The sequence below is a fragment of the Rhyacophila brunnea genome, unplaced genomic scaffold (genome assembly GCF_057557595.1).
Source record: "Rhyacophila brunnea isolate RB1 unplaced genomic scaffold, BYU_Rbru_1.0 scaffold_1, whole genome shotgun sequence".
Classification (NCBI taxonomy): Eukaryota; Metazoa; Arthropoda; class Insecta; order Trichoptera; family Rhyacophilidae; genus Rhyacophila; species Rhyacophila brunnea.
In genome coordinates, this window is record NW_028232751.1 from 51,125,387 (window position 1) to 51,131,722 (window position 6,336).

General features: G+C 28.5%; 1 long non-coding RNA gene across 1 annotated transcript in view; it reads right to left on the minus strand.

Annotated features, from left to right (window-relative positions):
- Positions 1-6,336, minus strand: part of LOC147079918 (uncharacterized) — a 183,545-nt gene that overhangs the window by 123,232 nt on the left and 53,977 nt on the right. The gene's annotated exons all lie outside the window — the stretch shown is intronic.

Below are 6,336 nucleotides of genomic sequence, written 5' to 3' on the forward strand. Positions count from 1 at the left end.
TTCTAATTGCATTATTGTTTAACATTTAACCACTTCTACTGAGCCGATAATATATTATATAAAACCGAAATAATAATAAAGAAAATGACTACAAGCACTAATAATAATATGAAACGTCACTAATTTTACAAAACCTTATATATACTAAACAAAAGATTCACTACGCAACATAATAGAAAATAGTTTTTCCGATCTTTTCGACATTCAACATCATGTTGTAAAGTACACCAATCAGGCTTATCGATATGCATTTTCAATCGAACAACAAACACAACAGTTATTTGCTTACTATAAATAGGTACTATATAGATTTCATTGATATTACGATTTTTATTCTAATAAATGGTACAAATTATTTATGATTTGCTATTTTGAACTATAATCGTGGTAGGTAATAAACACAACATTAATCATAATGCCAATATACCCAATACGATTTATTGAAAAGGTACTCTTGTCTGCACATTGAACGATTGAATTCACAGTTAATAATAATAATATACTTTTTTTTATTTCCCATAGACAAAATGTTTATATTTTACTGCCACCTAGTTGAGATTAACGAAAGTTTTTGGTAACACATATTTATAAATTCATGATAGATGGCCTTAAATATAAATAGATGGCATCAACAGTCACATTTCGTCATATTTTGTTATAAGGAACTCACCTTAAAGTTCCTGAAAAATATGCCATATTTATCCACTGAAGATCAGAGTAATAATTGATTAGTGCAGTGGTATTGTAGTTTTACTATGACAAAATATTGAAAAGAAAAATATTGTTAAATAATTCAAAGTTATACTTAGAATTTACAAAAATTTATTATAAAATTTGCGTTCTTAGAACACTTTCATTACATATTCAGGGCTCGAAATAGACTGGAGTACCATTCCAGTTCGTGAAATCAGTAAAATTATCGCTCCGTCTCGTGGAATTGACCGTCTGAGCTAGATATGCCATATAATAGAAAATCTAACGCACATAAAATTTGAAACAATGTAAATATCTTCAGAAAATTGTCGAGTGTTCCGGTTCGTAAACTTTTCCCTTTCGAGCGCTGTAAATATTATATTACCTATTTTTAATTATTCTTTTCATTGGATTTTAGATTGACAGGGTGTCCTCGAAGGTGTCCTAATATTGTCTTTATATTTTTTTTTTAGTTTATAAATCTATTTATTATTGAAAAATATCATTTACTAAATTTCAATAATAAAAATATTATGTAATAATAAGATCCGATGAACATGACGTTCTACAAATGCACATTTTTTAAAAATCATAGGTAAGTTTATAATATTATTAGAAATTAAAATATTTTTCTTTTCAATGTTTTTTGATACGTATCAATTGGGTATTTATTTAAAACACTTGTGAAATGTAAATTGTATTAATTCACTCGCTAGTTACCTCTAATACCAGTACACCCTAATAACATCATATTTTATTACTCATATCCTATTGATTCAATAATCAAAGGAATAGACTTTCTCAATATCAAGTTTCAACTGTGTTAGTGTATTATGCTGTTACACTGCCCCAATCAAATCAATTCTGTTATATGTCTGCTTTACACTCTAATAAAATTCACACTGTTTATATCATTAGAGTAATCTTTATAACTTAGAGATAAGTAGGTACACTAAAAACAAAACAATGATTCGGTTGGTCGATGGTGTGCGTGCGGATGTTTACCCCTACTAGTGCTAATAATTACCTGGCAGCCGATGTACTCGTAGCGCTGACAACGGTATATGTATTCGTACGCATACAATCCACGAACCGATTCATTGTTTTGTTTTTACTGTACACCTGTCCAACTATGTGCATACCTCAAAATACAATTCATGACAGTTTCTTGATTATTTGAGTTCCAATACTAGATTATATATTTACTCTAATAATTTCGCTATGACAAACTTCATATCAGTTTTTCGAATGTCTTCAAGTATAATACGTACAAGATATTTCTCCAACAAAGTGCATTGATTCAATATAATATATATGTATGTGCCTCAGACCCAACATGCCTTATGTCCGATTTTGTCAAAAATGAGTTGAGTAGAGATTTTGTTGGTATCTGCAAAGTAGGTATGTTTAATATCTTTCAGAGAAAATTTATCTTTTGAGTCTATTCATAAAAGTAACCTGAAATTCTTCAAACTATAAAGCCATAAGTTAGTTAATGATAATCTTAAATCGCGTTTATCTGAAAGTTTCTCTTCGGACTTAAGACACCGAGGTACTAAGGTACCGAATTATAATATCAATATACTTCCATATTTCTTCCATAGTCACGTTGAAGACATTTGCAGAAATATATATGCACTTTAATAAATAAGTACACCTTAATCCAAGTTCCTTACAATAAAACAATGTGGGCGGAATTGGACATATCTATTTATATCAGTATTAACTTTCAATTTACTTTTATATGACATGTGTTTACGTAGCATGTGTTTAACTGAATATTATATAATATGTATGTATGCTGCTTAGCATAGCATTAATTATTATATTATCAGAAGTGCAGTGTTAAAACAGTTCAAGAATCATAGGTAGGTACGCAATTGGTTTTCAGTACAAGTAGTACATTTTTTCGATACCGATATAAAATCTATATGAAATTAATATAAGCTAAACACAGATGTCAGTGTATCAAATGGACCGTATATTATTTTCTAGACCAAACTCCGTTATTACATAAACAAATGTCTATGAATAACATTACTGCTAGAGAAACATTGAAATGAAATAAGAATTATTTTAAAACACAGAAAACAGAAAAATCTATCCATCTATGATACTTTGAGAGAGTTTTATATCCATGTATGACATAAATATGTTGATATGTCTAAAAAACATCAATTCTCAAGGCAGCTATTTCTAAGGTTGGTATTCTGTGGTAAATCAGATACATGTTTTTAAAATGATTGTAAATTCTCAACAAACTAAAATTTAAAAACATTCCTGATTTGTTGAAACTGCCAATGTTTTTAGACTCATCAACATATTCACTCCATACATGGATATTTTGCCTACCAATCGGTGTGTTGTAATAATATTTGGGCAGTGTTTAATCAAAAATATATTAGTAATAAGTACCGTCCATTCTGGTGATGATACTAGAATAAACTACAGTGGAAACTCAACTATCCAAATATCTGTGAAGAGGAAAGATCCAGAAGAAGTGATGAAATTATATAAACTATCAGAAGATATTATGGTAACTTCTACCATGAAGCAGATTATCTAAATGCATAGATTATCTCTTCCTCAAATTGATTGAATTTCCACTTCATCGTTATAATAAAAATAGGTACAATATATACCAAAAGATTGATTTAGAAAACTGAAAATTTATATTATAATTACCATCAAAACTGTACTATTTACGTTTTTTTAATTTAATTGCATAATATATTGTTATTCTGATAATATAAGTACATAAAAATTTTCATAAGATTTACTAACAATATCTATTGTGAAAGAATATAATTGTCATACCATAGTAGTGAATTATTGAGCAGCTGAGGTTTAAATGAGTACAAGTGGCATATAAGTAAAAAAATTGTTAATAGTCATCGCATCAACCCATGCGTGAAAAATTACTAAGGCGTAATGCACACTGACATTCAACACGACATCAAAATAATCCCAGCTCAGAAATGCCAGCAAAGTTGCATTCATTCCCACGCATGAAGACGATATCCATAGAGCTAAAACACAAAACATCAAAACCTGAACTGTCAAAATATTCAAGACAGATAATCAGCATTGTACATCAGATATTTCATTTAATTGTGATCATCGTCATTGTCATATTTTTCTGTCTCTGCTTGATATGAGAGGCCGGTGTTACCGTCCTTTAAACTATCTTGAAAAATAACTTGTATTCTATAAATATTATGGATTCTGTGCATGGTGGCACTAACTTTTTAAACTACACACATCAGCGACATTTAAGCTGAGTGCTTTCAATTAAGCGTACACAGATTTTTTTCCATACAACAATGTTGAATTAATGCTGTTTGCAACGGTATATTCAATTACCTTAATGTGTTTTGTGAATACCAAAAAAATCACATCGACATAGTCAACGTATTGCTATCGTATCGAGTTTGCAGTGTGATCCACCTCAATCGTGGAACTGCTTTGTATGAAAAGTAATATTCCAAACATTGAAGTACATCAATTCCTATATATAATTAAATGCTAAAAATACCACTAACGATTAAGATACATCAGCATTTTTTGATGGCACATGAATAATTTATCATTTGAAAACTTCATTCGTTGAATGTTGAAAATAGCTAAGCAGAATTTAATATCACGTATTTAACTTTCAAGTTTATTTACTCAACTTATTTAGGTACGTATGTACTCGGATCCATTTAATCCTGACCTCCTCAATTGTTATTTTTAAACTAAATGTCATCCTTTATAAACTTTTAGTGAAATACATTTCTTATCAATTAAATATATTATTCTAAAATAGAAAAATAGGGTTCCTTTATTAGTTTCTTTTTTATCGTTATTATTTTGCGAACTAGTGAATTTTTATAGATATCATCATCCATTACAATAGCATTAAACATACAATTTCAAAAAAAATAGATATTAACCTTTGAATAGTTATCAATTATTAAGGATACATTTTGTATTTTCTTATATTTATAATGTAGAATGAAAATAAAGTTATAAATGATATGTCACTTATAAGACAAAATTTTTGTTCCTGACAAAAAAGAAGCAGATAAAGCCTCAAATATGTTTATATTTATTGCACAGTTTACTTATTTCTCATACGTCTCATCTAACATTATTATAACTGGATGCGATAATCCCCGAATGCATTTGGCATCTATCGGGTGTCTATTGAGACATTTACGCAGTCAAGTTCAATTTGGCGGATTCTATCTATGTATAGTGTTAAAATTAATCATTTTCCATTACAATTGTCTATTCTTTTTATACAAAGTTTTACGCCACTTACATTAACATTACATTTTGAACAAATATTATCTATTACTCTGGGATACTCAGTTTACTAATAAAGCCAAAATATTTAAATGTTATTTGAAAGAAAATGTGAAACTCTGACAATTTAAATACATATAGAAAAATATTTTTTAACATAGTGGCATCAACTGAATATTTATTATATTGTCTTATATATTTTGGCGTTAAAATAAGTATTGACTTTACTAAAGTGTTTTATTAACAATTATTATTATTTTTTGATATGACAAAATACAATATTCTTTAAATAACATATATGTACCAAAGTGATTTTTATAATTTGTCTGAATGTCTTTTTAACTATTACCTATAAATGATGTAGTTTTGCTGTCGATACCTAATATTAACACTTAACATGAAACTAGTTCTAACTCAAAAATGAGATGAAATCTTAGGGTAATACGGTGACGATTAGGGCTGGATTAAGGCATGGACTTTTGGGGCTATAGCCCAAATGCCCCAATCATATTAGCATATTCAATTTCAGCTCCCCCACATGTTTGAGAAAGGATCATATAAACCACAAGTGAATGCATGGATATTACCCCTTTCTACTGACATTTAATGACGATATAATGCGTCATTCTATAGGATTGAGTACCATGTTTAATGTAAGTTTAATGATATCTAATGAAAAAAGTATACAAATTGAAATGGTACTAGAATAACGAAACAGGATTGCTTTCATAGCAATTGAAAATATGTTACTCAAAGCAAATGTTTGAAACTTAATTGTTAGGTACCTACCCTACATTTTTCTGTACCTTTTTAACCAAGGAGGTCACAGTAGCTGTAGCCCAGGGCCTACAAAATCTTAATCTGGTGTTACTGGCTTTGTTTGGAGGGGGAACATTATTTTTCATAATTATGTTCTTATTAAAAATTAGATAAAAAAGCATGAGTTTTCAAATGAAAAAAAGTGGGATATATAATTAAAACACCAGACGAATGAATCATTCAGTAAGTTAAAAATATGATTAAAACAATCTTTGTATCTTTGATAATTATAAACTATAAAATCACTGAACAGAATTTTAAAAAAATGGAAGTGAACTTGGATAATGTGTATTTCAGGGATCATGAGAGCTATCTGGTACCTAAATATGTATTGTTACTATGACATAATATTTTAACCATGGGTGACATAATAATATAATAAATGTATTGTAAATCTGTACAAAAAAATTGGAAAACTGTTATAAGTGTGGATAGTTTATAATTTAATGAATATTATTATAAGAAAGTTATATTGAAAGTTACAGTTAATTTAAAAAAATAAGTAATCATTATCTTAGAATTTCAAATAAGTAC